This window comes from Perognathus longimembris, chromosome 1, assembly GCF_023159225.1.
Source record: "Perognathus longimembris pacificus isolate PPM17 chromosome 1, ASM2315922v1, whole genome shotgun sequence".
Classification (NCBI taxonomy): Eukaryota; Metazoa; Chordata; class Mammalia; order Rodentia; family Heteromyidae; genus Perognathus; species Perognathus longimembris.
Window position 1 is genome coordinate 64,788,320 of NC_063161.1, and position 17,200 is coordinate 64,805,519.

Here is a 17,200-nt window from a genome sequence, read left to right on the forward strand (position 1 = left end):
CTCTTGTTGAGGTCTGGAGGTGAATGAGCCCCGCCCTCTGTGCCCACCCTACTTCACATATCCGTGAACAGAGCATCATGCCACAAACTTGCATGTACTTTTACTTAGTGAGGCAGTAGGAAACACCTCCTAAACGAGTTTTCCCAGAGTTGGCAATCCAAAGGCATTGGAACAACAATCAGTTAATAATGCATTTGTTTCACTGTAAAAACAATGATAGAAAGGAAGATGTCTTTTGTCCCTCAGAAAATGTATATTTTGTTGAAGGATTCTAACAACACCTATATAGATAATGAGTTATAGGTTGCAGTAATTGCATAAATGTAAAACAATTATGATACTCTAAAAGAAATAGAGCAGCAGATTTTTTTAAAAAGAAATGTGGCAGAGTTATAGAGACAGGCCCCAGGACAAATGGAAAACAACCTGTCTGGATATACTCTGCTCATTGTGTGGCACCCTCTGTCCCCACACCAAGGAACAAATGCTCTAAAAATACTGTAGATAGTTCAGTTTTAGAACCTAAGAAGACAAAGAACTCCAAGAATTTGTTTCCTAGTAAAGGAATTGGACAAACTTGTTACATAATTTCATATGGATGAATCAAGTCAGAAATATAAGAGGTTAATATATTGGTGCCAGTCCTGGTGCTTGAACTCAAGGCTTAGCCACAGTTCTTGAGCTTTTGTTCTCAAGACTAATGATCTATCAGATCTACCACTTGAGCCACAGCTCCAGTGGTTGATTGAAAGAAAGACTCATGGACTTTCCTGCCCAGGCCGGCTTTGAACCTTGATCCTCAGAACTCATCCTCTTGAGTGGCTAGGATTACTGATGGGAGCCACAGATTCCCATCAAGTAATGCAAATATGAAGTAAACAATCACAAAATAATTCTGGCTAGAGTTACTTAGTAAACATTTATGGACAAATAATGTTTGTGGTGGGATTTGAAGGGTGTATGTTCTTTTGCTACCTGATAAAATGCTGAATAACAAGAACATGTTAAAAGGCATGACAGAATTAAATTAAATTTCAGGTCCACACAATGATGAGTCATTTAATATGAAGAAGCAAGGGAAGTGAGGACATATGAAGAGATAAAATGGATAGGAATTGGCATATGAAATGGTTCCTTAATAGGACTGAAACAGGAAGGGAGAAACCACTCTACCCAAATTTGAGAAGAAGAAAGATATAACACAATCCCCCATTTTAATGTTTAAGCAACAGAAATGTATTTCTGACAGTCCAAGGTTCCATCTTATGTTATCAGTCTTCTTGCTGTATCCTCAAGTGGCAGAAGGCAGAAGGGCATCATAACTGTCAATGTTGTTATAGTTTGGTAAATATTAAGAACCTCCTTAAAACCTTCCCTAGACTATCCACAGAGTCATAGATTAGGTTAGGCTTTAACCCTATCCAATTCTTCATTTAAGGAATGGAAAGAAAAAGTTCCTAAAAATTATTTCAGTCTTAATGATATTCCTTGTAAAAAATATCATTTAACAGTGGTTCTATGGAAAATTAAAATGTAGAGGTTCCTGTGTATATGCTTAACTAGACTTCTTAAAAAAATACTGAAAATAAGGCAAGTTTCTTCTTCAGGTTTAAGAGTAGCAAGAAGACTAACACAAAGCCACTTTGAAACACTTGAGTGCAGCTAACCACGTTTTTGATCAGTCTTTAGTTTGGGCAGGAATTGTTATGTATATATGCGTGTGTGTGTGTGTGTGTGTGTGTGTGTGTGTGTGCACATCTATGCACAGTCTGTCGCGCTGGGCCTTGAACTCAGGGCCTGGTGCTCTTACTTGTCTTTATCACTCAAGGCTGCACTCCGCCACTTGGGCCACATGTCCACATCCATAGACTGGAGTTTTGAATGGATGGGCTTCAAAGGTCAGTGGAATGCCTTCAGTAACCAACAAGATTTTATATATGTTTCCAATCTTGCTTTGATCAGATTATTAAAGGCCTTCAGTGTTTCTAAACTACAACTGTTGTATATATGGTTGGACGCAATACATTTTTTAGTTACTATCTGAGGCTTTGAGGATGTGACATCCTTCAAAATCTAGACATTAAAAATCAGTGAACTTCTTAATCTTTGTAACACCCCAATATAACTTCCATATTCCCAGACACTGGCTAGGGTTTTTGGAATTGAAAACAAATCACTGGAAATTACATAATCCCAAAGATGATTAAGAAGCCATGCTTTCTAAAGCTTCGATTGTTTCATTTCAGGAAGCTTGTTTCATGATTATAGGATGATCTAGTTACAGAGACTGGACAGATAGTACTGGAAATCTTGCTTCCATAGGTGAATAGTTTTGGTGGGAATATCTAGCAAAGTAAAATAGTAAAAGGTATATAGGTTGCCAAAAAGGAGACTCCCATGTGGTTCATTAGGAAAGAGGGAGAAAAACCAAGCTGCCAGCCTGCACGAGTTGGAAGAGTGCAGAGTGAGAGAGCTTACAGTGGGAGGAGAGAGGTTATATAGAGTTTATTAGGAAAGAGGGAGAAAAACCAAGCTGCATGAGTTGGAGGAGTGCAGAGTGAGAGAGCTTATAGCGGGAGGAGAGAGGTTATATAGGGGAGGGTGAGGAAGGGGTGTGGCCACAGCTGTTGAGGTGGCCTCAGAGGATGAAGAAATTACCTCAGAGTCTGGGGAACCCCAGTGCCCCTAATCCTGCCAGTTGCCTGGTTTACAGGTGCTGGCCAAGACTTCTAGGGTGCAAGAGAGAGAACAAAGGGAAGGGGCCATTTCTCCCCAGTGGACCTAACAAATGGAAGATAGCAGAATGACATATACAAATTTAGAACCCATATATGAGTTCAGAAGCTTAAGCAGTTCTAGAAGCCTACAGATATAACTGTGGTTGTGGAAGTACATGGCATGGATGGGTACATTTGAGTATCATTAGAAATTGAGAGATTTGCTAACCCTGTAATCCTAGCTACCTAGGAAACTGAGAACAAGAGGATCATGGCTCAAAGCCAACTTAGGCAAAAAGAGAGAGAATCTATAAAAATTAATCACCACAAAACAGCAGGAGGCATGATTCAAGTGATATAGCATCAGCCTAGCAAGGCTAAGGCCTTTAGTTCAAACTTCAGTGCTGCCAAAAGAAAAGGGGGCAAAAAAGAACAGGGTTCACATATTGGTTGGAAAGATTCAGGATGATGGTAGGAGAAGATGGAAGGGAAAGTGCTAGGTAATAGAATTTCAGAAAATATGGTCTGGGCAATAGAGGTACAGCTCAGTGGGAGTTGCCTAACGTATGTGGTTCTGGGATCCATTTATCTATACTGAGAACAATGAAACTAAAGAGCAATGAACCTGATATTGGAAAATATGTTTAGCATCCACAGCACTCAAAGTGCTGAAAAACAAACCAACAATTGGACGCCAGACAAGGGGGCATGTCTCTCAGTTCCCAGGTACTCCAGAAGCAGAAGCATCGGTTCAGAACAAGAGTTTGAGACTAGCCTGAGAATTATAGCAAGTTGTGAATAAGGATGGGAGGGAAAAACTGGGAGAGAATGAGAAAGGGGTGCCACTGTCCAAAAAGCAATGTGCTTTTTGCCTGATTATATAACTTTAATTCCTTTATACATCACCTTTATAATAACAATTAAAATTAAATTAAAAGGAAATATAGCTAGACCTCATTAAAAAAAAAAACCAGAAACCAAACCTGAATGCTCTAGGGAAGAAACAGGCAAACAGCTATCATGCATCCTTGGGAGGAATACCACTGTCTATTTGGAAAGAGACTTTGGTAATATCTGTGAATTCTTATTAAAGAGAAAGCTACCATGATGAGTCAACCTGTTTCCTCAAAGAAAATGCAAATTTTGTGAAGATATGAGAGAAATATACAAATAGCATCAAGAGGCGGGATAGTTGTTGGGCCTTAAAAGAGATAATAAATGAATAACTAATATATTGAGGACATAATATAAACAAAAAGCTTCAACAGTTTTTCTTGTAGTTAATAGTTTTCAGTGAAAAAACCTATTCAAGCTTAATTTAAATACTTGTGTAAAGGTTTTATTATAGCTACAACTGCCTCTTTTTCATATATGTAGGCTTTCTCTTATACATTTCTTGTTTGTGTGTTGGTGTGTGTGTAAGAAAGAGAGGGGGTGTTGTCCTGGAGCTTGAACTCAGTACCTGGACCTCTATGCTTAAAGTTAGTGCTCTACCACTTGAGCCACAGCTCCACTTCTGACTTTTGGTGGGTAATGTATAATAAGAGTTTCAAGGAATTTCTTGCCCCAGCTGGCATTAAAAGATAATCCTCAGTCCTCAGTCTCCTGAGTAGTTAGGTTTATATTAGTGAGCCTCTGATGCCCAGCCTTGCATGCATTTTAAATCTTAATTTTAAAAGCAGGGGATATAGCTCAGTAGTAGAGTATGTACTTTCTGTGTGCAAGGTGTTGGGTTTGATCTCCAGTACCAGAAAAACTATACATTAGAAGAACAATTTTGAAAAGAAATTGAGAACATTTAGAACTTAACAGGCATCCCCAATCACATGTCTATTTCTTGCCTCAGAACTTTTGCTAAAATTTTTCAGAGTGTTCCTCTGTATTGCCTTGAATTAGGGTAATATTTTTACTGGCACAGCCCATCCTCAACCTTTGGTTATAGACACAGTATTACATGGTATGGAATACATAAAAAATAAATAAGGGCCTCGGGAAATGTGCAGAGTTAAGACTGATGTTTCTAACCTCAAGGAGTAGAGAATTGTTACAAGTGGATGGTGTGCATTGCAGAACCTGAGATATACAAATCACTCCTTTAGGAAAAATTGTAACAGTATTTCTGGGTTTCTCCCCCTCCATTCTAGAAAGAGGGAGCTACAAACCTGGTAGTCATCAACAAATTCCACCACTTAACTTCCAGTTCCACAGGATCATAAGTAGGTGGATAGATGTGCAATAGAATGCTGGCATTGTCATATTCATCATGCCTTGCTAGTTCAGTTATTGATCCAGCATGAAATTGCAACCCAGTAAGGAATAAAGGATCACTTCATTCCAACATATCTTCAGTGTTCCCAATTTCACTTGTAACCTGATACTAAAATGGCAATGATTTTTGAATCAGCCACTCCCTCTGTAGTTTCTGATTATATTGACATATTGTTTTGTCCTTCCATCTTTAATTTCTGTATAAAAGTGGGTATTATACTATCTTTATAGAGTTTTTACAAAGATTAAGTTAGCACATATATGAGAAGTTCAGTGCTCAAATCCTGCTCAGGAAATACTGACTCTGTATGTTCTTATCTCTGTTTCCTGCAGGCTGCCCCTGAATACTATTTTAATTTTCCTCTCACTGTCCGGTGTCTTTGCTGCCCTCCTGGCCCTTTTGCTTCTCTAAATGACTTGCCTATAATAATAATAATAATAATAATAATAATAATAATAATAATATATGGTCACTAGAGGGCAACATAATAAGGTGCAGGATGCTGATCCCACGGGGAGGTGGGCACCACAGGACCTGTGTGAAATCAGTCATTCAGCGCTGAAGAGACTTTAGAAACCCCTCCATAGCTCCTCATCTTAAAGGCTGGAATGGTAGACATTTAAACACATACAAGCAGGTAGTAAACTGATAGATTGGATTGAAAGTTCTTTGCAGAGCTCCTTAAAAATCAATTTTAAAAGTCTAATTAAGAAACATGGATGGCTCATGCCTGTTATCCTAGCTACACAGGAGTCTGAGATCTGAGGATCACAGCCAGCCTGAGCAGGAAAGCCCATGAGATCCTTCTAGGAAATTAACCAACAAAGGTCATTTGTACATCATTTTTGAAAATTTACTACAAATAATATAAAATCAAGAACAATTTACAAGAGGGTGAATGAACTTTTAATATCTCAGGTACATTCTAATTTCTGCTTTAACTTATAAAGAATTGGAAGTTGTCTGTACTTTGATGACTTACTTCAAACATTCAATGACTTTATTTTTAAACAACCATATATTCTAAAATACATAAAAGTTATACAAAAAAGTGTATATGTTTACCTTTGAATACATTAAAAACTGTGGAATAGAAAATATTTTATAGGACTAAAATAGACATATCAAAAGTAAACAAATGACCCTCTGTACATCTCCTTGACAATAAATAAATAGTTTTGTTTTAAGTAAGCAAATGAAATCCATGTGAAACATCAATTTCTGAAAGAACCCTTTATATTTATCCAGCTCCCTTTATACATATTTTGTATGCCAGGAGTGTCTTATGTGTTTCCTGTTTCTCTTTGCTGTTTGCACTGTTGCCTCAGTAAGCAGTGCTGCTGTGATCCTCTGGGGACAGTCCCCACTGCAGACAGTTACACCTCTGCAGTGCTGTTGCTAGTGGCAATTCATTCTGTGCCTCAGCTGCTTGAGAGACAATGGAACTGCCAGGCCAGCGCCCTTAACACCACACCAGTTAATAAAGGTTCCATTCTATTCTGATGTTCAGGTTACACCTTGAGAAAAGACATATATAAGTCTGCCCATAAAATGTCTTTTAAAATGAAATAAATGACCGAGAGAGAGAGAGAGAGAGAGAGAGAGAGAGAGAGAGAGAGAGAGAGAGAGAGAGAGAGAGAGAGAGAGAGAGAGAATGTGTGTGTGTTGGTCCTGGGGCTTTGCTTTTTGCTCAATAATAGTGCTGTACCACAGCTGCACTTCCAGCTTTTGAGTGGTTAATTAATGATAAAAAAAAAAAAAGAATCTGCTTTGTGGTGAGGGAAGAGAGATAAAAGCTCATTTAGGAACTACACTTACGGACGGGGTAGGTAGCTATATCTCAGGGAATAAAAAAAAGAGTTTCATGAACTTGCCTGGATTTAAACTGCCTGGATTTGAACTTTGATTTTCAGAACTCAGGCTTTTGAGTTGTAAGAATTACAACTCAAAGTGTGAGCCATGGAGCCCAGCAACCTAACATCTTCTTGCTGTGTGTGGGGGTGTACTAGGTCATGGATATAAGGAGTTTGTAATTTTACTTGGACTTTTTCTGAGACTGGCACTATAATATTTAAGTCATACCTATACTTCTGGCTTTTTTTTTTTTTGCTTCAGAGTTGGAAATAAGAGTCTGTTGGAGGTTTAGGCTAATCATGTCATGTTTTAGCACGCTCAGTTTTACTAGCTAACTTCTAACATATTTGAAAAGTTGAACTAACTCAGTTTTGCTAGCATTTGGGGACGTTTATGCAGAAGCTGAGTTAGGAATAGTCAAGTAAGTTAAAACATTCTGATATGCATAAAGGATCAAGTGAAATTGGTGACTGGGATACAATGCAGAAAAGAACTTGGAGTATGTGATTTTACTGCCTGAGTGCACTTAGAGACAAGATTCAGTTCTCAGTGAAGCAGGAGAGACTAAAGGTAGCTTTTCCATAGAAGAAATCTGCCCACCGCATGACAGACAAAAATGTCTTCCTGATGCGTCATTCTATGTCAGAAAGTGCAGAGGTGATGACAGTTTAAAAGACAGAAAATGGAGTTACTTGCTTTTTGAGTTAATCTAGTGGAGAATAATCTAATGTTTTTGTGAGTAAAAAAGAAAACATTTCTTTGTTCAGCAAATGACAAGTAATTTTTAGCTGTCTACAACGGGAAAAAACATAATATTTGGAAAAATAATAAGCATGCTACCTCTGAGAAGTGGCCTTTTTTGTTTGTTTTTGGTGCTGGTACTGGAATTTGAACTCAGGGCTTTGTGCTGCTGCTGGGCATTTTTTTTTCTTGTGACTAGCATGTTACACTTGAGCCATGCTTCCATGTCAGCCTTTTTTCTGGTTAATTGGAGGTAGAGTCTCTTGGACATTTCTGCCTGGCCTTGTTTTGAACCTTGATCCTCTAGGCCTCAGCCCCATGAGTAGCTAGAATTAGAGATTTGAGTCTCCAGTAACTTGCTCACTTTTTAACATTTAGCACGTATCCTGTCACTGGTGTTTTGTATTTGTTTTAACTTCGTGTCTTTCTACAGCTGAACTCTTACTGTTGTAGCGTGCTTTGTACTAAGTCAGGACAGTTCAGAGTGTGTGGGTCCATGAGACAAGACTGAAGGCCACACAGCATGTGCATGTGTAAGGAGAATGGAAATTTTGCAGTAGCTCAGGCCAGAGATCGTTCAGATGTTAGGGCTGACCTGAAAACTGGAGTAATTAAATATAAATTTCAGTGTTAAAATTATAACAGCTTCTAAACGCTGGTGATGACTCCATGATAGAGGGCTGCACCCCCACCCATGAGACTAGTTTCTTATAGTTTGATATTTAAAAATGTAGGGAGCACTTGTTCCCCTCTGTACCTGGGTAGCAACCATGGTAACGGACAGTAAAAAATGGTCATAGTCATATACTATAGAAATAACCATAATAATAGTAGAAATGTCATGGTAACTGTTGGGTTGGTTTACTTGTGATTGATTACTGGATTGTTTTAGCCCGCTTAAGCTTGCTTAGTGGTAATGGGAAAACATGGTCGCAATTGTTAAAGTAAAGTTGGTACTAGGTCAGCCTGACCACAATATTCTGCTTCTGTAAACGGCTTGCTTAACCCATTTGTGACTTGCTCTACCCCCTGCACTAACCCCCTGCATCAGTGCTATGTGACCACCTGTTGTCAATTTCTGATATCGAGGCCAGTTCCCGAAATCAAAGCCAAAATAGATAACTGAAAGGGTAGATAGCCAATAGAAATAGGACAAGACTTGCTTGCTAAATGCCATCCAATCAAGTTGGAAATACCCTGCCCCTGTTGTAATCACAATAAAAACCCTGCCTATCTGAGGTTCGGGACTCTCAATCCAGATCCGTTGCGTCGGTGATGGTTGGGAGTCCAGGATTGAGCTTGCAATAAAGACTCTTGAGCGTTTGCATCAGTATCGGCTCCTTGGTGGTCTTTGGGGACCGGAAATCTGGCATAGCACAGAGACCTATCTCCTGTTCACTTAAAAGTGCCTGTGAGCCAGGCACCAGTGGCTCACATCTGTAACCCTAGCTATTCAGGAGGCTGAGATCTGAGGATCATGGTTCAAAGCCAGCCTAGGTAGGAAAGTCTGTGAGACTCTTATCTCCAATTAACCACTAGAAACCCACAAGGGGCACTGTGGCTCAAGATGGTAGAGCATTCATTAGTCTTGAGCAAAGTTAGAGCCCTATAACTAACCAGAAAAAAGTGCCTGTGGCCTCAATTCAGGAAAAACTGGTGTCAACTAAAAGCACTTTGGTGGTATTATGGTTTAAGCCCAGGAGTTCTTGATTGTGAGCAGGTGTGCCCACTTCAACCTTACCTTCATCCACAAACACTTTTAAGTAAGCAGGATGGAGCCTGGTAAAATATGATGATAACTCAACCCTGGTGTCAGTGTTACTTAGACAATGATATTTCCCCATGGTGTATTACATGTAATTTAATATCCACCTACTTGTATTCATAGTGAAGTCTAAGGGTTTTTTTTTTCTTTTTCCTTTTCTTTCTTATTTCTTTTTATGTTGGTTCTGGATCTAGAGCTCCCTGAGCTTTCTTTGCTCAAAGCTAGACCTTTATTACTTGAGCCATGGTTCCACTTCCAGCCATGGTAGTTAATGAAGCTAAGAATTTATCCTGGACTTTCTGCCTAGAATAGCTTTCATCCATCCTCTCCAGCTGTCAGTCTCCTGATTAGCTAGGATTACAGGCATTGCCTGAAGGATTGACCCTCACCCTATTGCCCCAGGTGCATAAAGACACCAGGCAAAACCTCAGTTATAAGTGAACTTGCTTTGATATGCAGGTAGGGCAATTCACCTAGGCCCAGCTGTAAACAATTCTTTGTGGGCCAAATGGAAAAGCTCCAACTTCCTAGACCTAGTGGCTCCTTGATTAACCTCTGCCTCCTAGTTCAGACCCCATATAAGCCTGGCCCCAAATTCACCCACTTGCACAACCTCCAAAACTGCAAACCTGCGGGAAGGTCTGTGCTCCTCCTTGCATGTTGATGACCTAGTCTGGCCTATTTCTTTTCTGTTCCCCTCCATTTTCCTAACATTACCTACCAGCACCAGGCTCATTGCAGTTTATTTTAATGATAGGATCACCCTCTGTAGCTCTCCCATCTTCCTGCCTTAGCTTCTTGACTCTGTCCTATGAGATTTCAATGTGTCTATCATTTTATTTTACATTACTCATTTAATTTTACATTGTAATTTTATTGCATTAGGTAAAGATAGGAAGGAGTCACCAATTACAGATTGGCATGCCTCTATAAGACGGAGCTGGGATCAGTTTGTGACTGACTTTCCTGAAGATCTGGATCACAGGTAGAACTTTGGTCACTGCTGCTAGAGGAATGACAGGAGGCAGGTATGAGCTTGCCCATGGAGGGTCCCCTGGGTACCTGAGGATCCTTTAGAAAGGTGACTGGTGGTAGGGCCCACAAAACAGCTCCTTAAAGGGAAGGTAGATGCCATACAGCCAGAGCTGGTATGCGGAAGTAACGTGTCACAGACATCTTCACAGAGAGGATTTTTTTTTCATTTTTATTTGTAGATCTCCATGTGTCTATATTGAATTATTTTTTTTAATTTGTATTGTCAAACTGATGTACAGAGAGGTGACGGTTTCATATGTTAGGCATTAGATACATTTCTTGTACTGTTTGTTACCCCCTCCCTCATTCCCCCCTCCCCTTCCCCTTTCCCTCCCCCCCCCCATGATTTGTTGAGTTCATTTACCCCAAACAGTTTTGCAAGTATTGCTTTTGTAGTCATTTGACTTTTTTACCCTGTATCTCTCGATTTTGGTATTCCCTTTCAGTTTCCTAGTTCTAATACCAGTATACATGGTTTCCAATTTACTCGGATAAGATACAGAGACAGTGCAGGTACATCTCAGGAAGGGGATACAAGAAGATCATCAATAATAGAAGCTACAGTTACACATAGCACATTGAAATTAGTTAAAACAGTGATAAAACAATCGTTTCCATAGCATGGAGTTCATTTCACTTAGCATCATCTTATGTGTTCATAAAGGTATAGCTATTGGGCTCTTATGATCCTCTGCTTAACTTGCCTAAACCTGTGCTAATTATTCTCTATGAGGGAGACCATAGAGTCCATGTTTCTTTGGGTCTGGCTCACTTCACTTAGTATAATTTTTTCCAAGTCCTTCCATTTCCTTACGAATGGGGCAATTTCATTCTTTCTGATAGAGGCATAAAATTCCATTGTGTATATGTACCACGTTTTCCTGATCCATTCATCTACTGAGGGGCATCTGGGTTGGTTCCATATTCTAGCTATGACAAATTGTGCTGCGATGAACATTGTTGTGCTGGTGGCTTTAGTGTGTTCTTGTTTGTGGTCTTTTGGGTAGATGCCCAAAAGTGGGGCTGCTGGGTTGTAGGGGAGCTCTATGTTTAGCCTTGTGAGGAATCTCCATACCACTTTCCAGAGTGGCTGAACCAGTTTACATTCCCACCAACAATGAAGTAGGGTTCCCTTTTGGCCACATTACCTCCAACATTTGTTATTGTTAGTTTTCTTGATATAGGACATTCTTACTGGGGTGGGATGGAATCTCAATGTTGTTGTTTTTTGTTTGTTTTTTGGATTTTTTTTTTTTTTTTTTTGCCAGTCCTGGGCCTTGGACTCAAGGCCTGAGCACTGTCCCTGGCTTCTTTTTGCTCAAGGCTAGCACTCTGCCACTTGAGCCACAGCGCCACCTCTGGCCATTTTCTGTATATGTGGTGCTGGGGAATTGAACCCAGGGCTTCCTGTGTAGGAGGCAAGCACTCTTGCCACTAGGCCATATTCCCAGCCCCTCAATGTTGTTTTGATTTGCATTTCTTTTATGGCCAGTGATGTAGAGCACTTTATCATATGTCTCTTGGCCATTCTCATTTCCTCATCAGAGAAGTCTCTTTTTAAGTCTTTAGCCCACTTGTTGAGGGGGCTATTGGTTCTTTGCAGTTTTGTTTTGGAGGAATGTAATTCTTTTAGTTTTGCATATATTTTAGATATGAAGTCTTTGTCCGTTGTATGGCCAGTAAAGAACTTTTCCCAATCTGTGGGCTTTCTGTTTATCTTGCGAGCTATGTCCTTTGCCCTGCAGAAGCTCTGTAGTTTGATACAGTCCCATTTGTCCATCCTTTCTTTGATTTGTAGCATTTCTGGGACTTTGTTAAGGAAGTTCTGTCCTGTGCCAAGGAGCCCAAGTGTTTCTCCTACTTCTTCCTTTAGTGTTTTCAGGGTATCTGTTTTAATTTTGAGGTCTTTGATCCATTTGGAATTGATTTTGGTGCAGGGTGATATATAAGGATCTAGTTTTAGTTTGTTGCATGTGTTGAACCAGTTTTGCCAGCACCATTTGTTAAAGAGGCTATCTTTCTTCCACACTATTTTTTTATCTCCCTTATCAAAGATTTAGTAGGCATAGTTCTGTGGGTTCATTTCTGGGTCTTCAATTCTGTTCCATTGGTCTTCAGGCCTGTTCTGGTGCCAATACCAAGCTGTTTTTATTACTATAGCTTTATAATACAGCTTGAAGTTTGGTATTGTAATTCCTCCAGCACTGTTCTTTCTGCTTAGGATTGTTTTTGCTATTCTGGGTCTTTTATTGTTCCATATGAATTTCTGGATTTTTTTTCCTGTATTTCATTAAAAAATGGTGTTGGGATATTAACGGGTATTGCATTGAATTTGTAGATAGCCTTTGGCAATATTGCCATTTTGATTACATTAATCCTCCCAATCCAGGAGCATGGGAGGTTTTTCCATTTCCTTAGTTCTGCCTTAATTTCATTTTTCATGTTTTTAAAGTTCTCATCATAGAGGTCTTTCACTTCTTTGGTTAAGGTTATTCCTAGATATTTTATGTTTTTTGAGGCTATTGCAAAGGAGTTGCTTTCCTGATTTTGGCCTCGGCATTCGGATCATTAGCATATAGAAAGGCCATTGATTTTTGAGGGTTTATTTTACATCCTGCAACGTTGCCAAAATTTTGGATCAGCTCTAGTTGCTTGGGAGCAGAGTCTATGGGATTCTTTAGGTATATGATCATGTCATCTGTGAAGAGAGAAAGTTTAACTTCATTTTTTCCTATTTGGATCCCTTTATATTTTCTTCTTGCCTAATTGCTCTGGCTAGGAATTCTAGTACTATGTTGAAGAAAAGGGGAGAGAGTGGACATCCTGTCTTGCTCCTGATTTTAAAGGGAATAGCTTTAGTTTTTCACCATTTAGAATTATGCTTGCTGTTGGTTTGTCACAAACTGCCTTTATTATATTCAGGAGTGTTCCCTAGAATCCCAGTTTTTCAGGGCTTTTAGCATAAATGGGTGCTGGATTTTATCGATCGCCTTTTCCACATCCAGAGATATAACCATGTGGTCACAGAGAGGATTTGACAGTTTAAGTTTAAACCATAGAAGGATTTGACATGACTTTTCCAAAAATGTAAAATTTGATTTGGGAGCAAGCAATAATACTGGTCATGCATGGCTGAAACTATGTGGCTGCTCTATCTTGGGGAAACAGCAACACAGCGACCACAGCAACAGTGGAGCTGCATGCAGGAATTTTAGAACAGATTTCTCAGTGTGACCCTTTGTTTTACACGAGTAATGTCTTAGTTGTGATCAGCCTAAAAACGCCTCAGCCTAAAAATACTGGCATTTTTAAAGTTCCATAACTATTTTCAAAGTTTTAATATACTTTTTGTGCTCAGTAGATTTGAAAGTTGCAGAATTGTGAAGAAAATACATTACAAATTTTTTAGTCTACGGAAAAGCATTCCTACTGATAATGATTGAGAGCTAGTATGAAATTTACCTGGGGAGCTTTTCCTGAGCAATTGATTACCTTTTGTCTGCATGTACTTTTTATTTTGAAGATTCTGTCGTAAATTGGGAAGTCTTCCTATCTTGAATTAAGAGATGTTGCTAAATCATTTCTAATGAATTTTATATATACATTTTTGTATTTCCAAAAATATAGGTTGTATTTGAAATTAACAACTTTCATTGGAGCTATTTCTTTTTCCCACTTTCTACCCATGTGACTTGGCATAACCTATTGAACCTGAGACTCATTTTCCAAAGCTCATAAAAGGATAATGATGAACTCACTGATTATTCTGTGTAAGAACTGAGGGACTCTGAAAGAGTGCTTTGTAATTGCAAAGGACAATACAATTGTGTTGTCCTCTTTTCTTAGTTTGCAAAAGGATAAGTGAAGAGCTACTTAGTTATAATTTTTTTGATTATGGTTAGTTTCTTCTACTTAAAAAAAAACTAAAGATTTATCCTAGCTTATTCCTGTCATATTAGTTTCTCATGAGGCAGAAATTGGGATGGTTGAGGTTTATAGCTAATTTAGGCAATGTGATAGTAAGACCCAAACTCGAAAAAAAGCTGAGCAGGAGGGCATGGATCTATAATCTTAACTACCTAGAAGGCATAGGTAGTTCAAAACATGAGAGCCTCTCTAAAAAATAACTAAATCTAAATAAATAAATATGTCTAAAATAAGTAAAAATAAAATGCAGAAATTTAAAAAGCAGTAAAGTACTTGTCTACCAACTATTAATTAAGCCTTGAGTTCAAATCTCAGTACTACCAAAAACATATATGTACATATATATATAATTTACATTTGAGATACATATATATATATAATTTACATTTGAGTAGCATTTTTCTCTTATGGTGACATTTCTTCTGGTCTCCTAAAAGTCAGAGAAACACGTACAGTTTTCACATTCCACTCCAACAAGATGTGGTCTGACTCCTAAAAGTTCAGTTCCCCCACACGGTGAATGGCATAATCCTACCTCAGTTCTGTCACCGAGCAGCTCCATTCTTTGGGTAGTACACACCTTTTACTGCTCACGTCACTGCTTTGGAATATAAAGGCAAGAAATTACCAGTCTTGCTTTCAAGGAAATTATAATCCACATTTAGTAAGCAATATGACCCAATAATAAATTGGTGATCACCCCATCAAGAGTTATAGGTTAAAGGCTGATAATTTGAAAGAATGCCACACATTATGAGCACTCAACCCATGTAGCTTCACATAAATCCTTGGGATTTACTTTGAATAAGAAGATAGAATTTTTTAAATCGGTAGTTTGATGTTGCTCCTACATTATCCACGGAAGAGAGGTGTTTTTTTTTTTATTCCAATTATTAAGTATTGTACAGAGAGGTTAGTATACCATAAGTCCAGTTATGAGTAAAATGAATCTTGAACAGTGTCACTCTTTTCATTGTTTTCCTTTATTTTCACCCTCCCATTCCTGCCTTCATGTGATCTGCTCCAGTTCTTAAATAATGTACAATGAATATAATGACTTTTTTGTTCACTTTTCTTCCCTCTGTATGTGTTCCCCTCACTTTTCTCCCCTTCCAAAATGTTTCTGCTTCCTTGTATTTGTTTTGTTAAACAGTTTATTATTTGTTGAAAATAACACCTTTGTATTCTTCCTAAGTAAACACATTTTAGTCAGTCTGTTTGTGTACATGCATAAAACCCCGTATATGTTACCATGGTTGTTTTTATTTTATTTGTTTTTTTTTTTGTTTTTTTTTGGCCAGTCCTGGGCCTTGGACTCAGGGCCTGAACACTGTCCCTGGCTTCCTTTTGCTCAAGGCTAGCACTCTGCCACTTGAGCCACAGTGCCACTTCTGGCCGTTTTCTGTATATGTGGTGCTGGGGAATCGAACCCAGGGCCTCATGTATATGAGGCAAGCTCTCTTGCCACTAGGCCACATCCCCAGCCCGGTTGTTTTTATTTTAGACCTAGATTGTACATATGAGAAAAAACATGCATCATTTGTCTCTCTGAGTGTGACTTATATCACTTTCTATAAAATTTTCAAGTTATTTCTATTTCCCTATAGTGGACATATTTTTCTAATATATGATTAAAATTCATATATATAATATATATGTACATGTATGGTATATATATGTGTGTATATATCTATATGTATATATATATATATATATATATATCACATTTTCTAGATCCTCTCATCCTTTGTAGAATATCTGGGCTGTTTTTCTAACTTGGCTATAGTGAATAGTACAGTAGCCAGCATGGGTGTCTCATGCATTTTTACTGTGTCCTGACTTGTAATACCTGGGTAAATGCCCAAGAGTGATAGCACTGGAGTGTTGGACCCAGGTAACTGAAACCGAAGTCAGGACACTGGGGATGCAGAGGCGAGTGGACCAATGCACACTTTATTTTAGGAGGGCCAGGGTTTATATAGGGTTAGAAATCAATTCACAACTTCAAGAGTAAAATTAATACAGAAAGATATCCATAGCAATACAAAAGTTGCGGATGTTGCGACTACAAGGGAGCTACTACAAAGGATGTCACTACAACAAAGGATGTCCCTACTACAAAGGATGTCGCTACTACAAAGGAGTCAACACTGTTGGGCTCCATAGCCTCTCCCCCGGCGCAGGGAACAAGGCTCAGCTACTCTTCTTTTCACACTCCCTTTCACGCCCTCTCCCCTAGTCACCCAGCTTGGTGATAGTTCCAGGCCTTGCTTTTACACAATACCAGCACCAAACAGAAGAAAACAAAAAGTCAATACTGTAAGTGGAAATCAAGTAAGAAAATGGCATAGGAATCACTTCCCCTGAGACTGAAAGTTGTACTGAAGAAAAATGTTAATGTGTCCAATTATTATTCTAAAGTAAATCTATATTAGTGTAAAGTTTATTTACTTATACATTTAGGTGTTACTGGAGATTGAATAGGAGACAAACATACTTCATCCATAGATGCAGTCATTTTGCTTGTCATTGGTTTCTCACATACGTTCTCATAGCTCCTCCATGTTGACCTTGGGGAGTGATCTTCCTGCCTATGCCTCCTGAGTAGGGACTGCAGCACATTCTACCATAAACATTATACTATAATATTGTATATGTTGGTCCTGGGGCTTGAACTCAGGGCCTAGGCACTGTCCTCAAGATTGTTTTTCCCAGAGCTGTCACTCTACCACTTGAGACACAGGTTAACTCGTAGCTTTTTGGTTAGTTGGTTGGAGATCAGAGTCTCACAACCTCTCCTGCCTTTGCTGGCTTTGAACTACAACCCTTAGATGTCAGCCTCCTGATTAGCTAGGATTACATGCATGAGCTACCAAGGATTGCATAATCTTT

The 17,200-nt window shown here is 38.8% G+C and overlaps 1 non-coding gene across 1 annotated transcript; it reads right to left on the reverse strand.

Moving 5' to 3' along the window:
- Positions 1-377: 377 nt before the first annotated feature.
- On the reverse strand, positions 378-488 carry LOC125341603. The gene has a single exon (XR_007209022.1). It is a non-coding gene; the product is annotated as a small nucleolar RNA SNORA55 (small nucleolar RNA).
- Between the last annotated feature and the right edge of the window lie 16,712 nt (positions 489-17,200).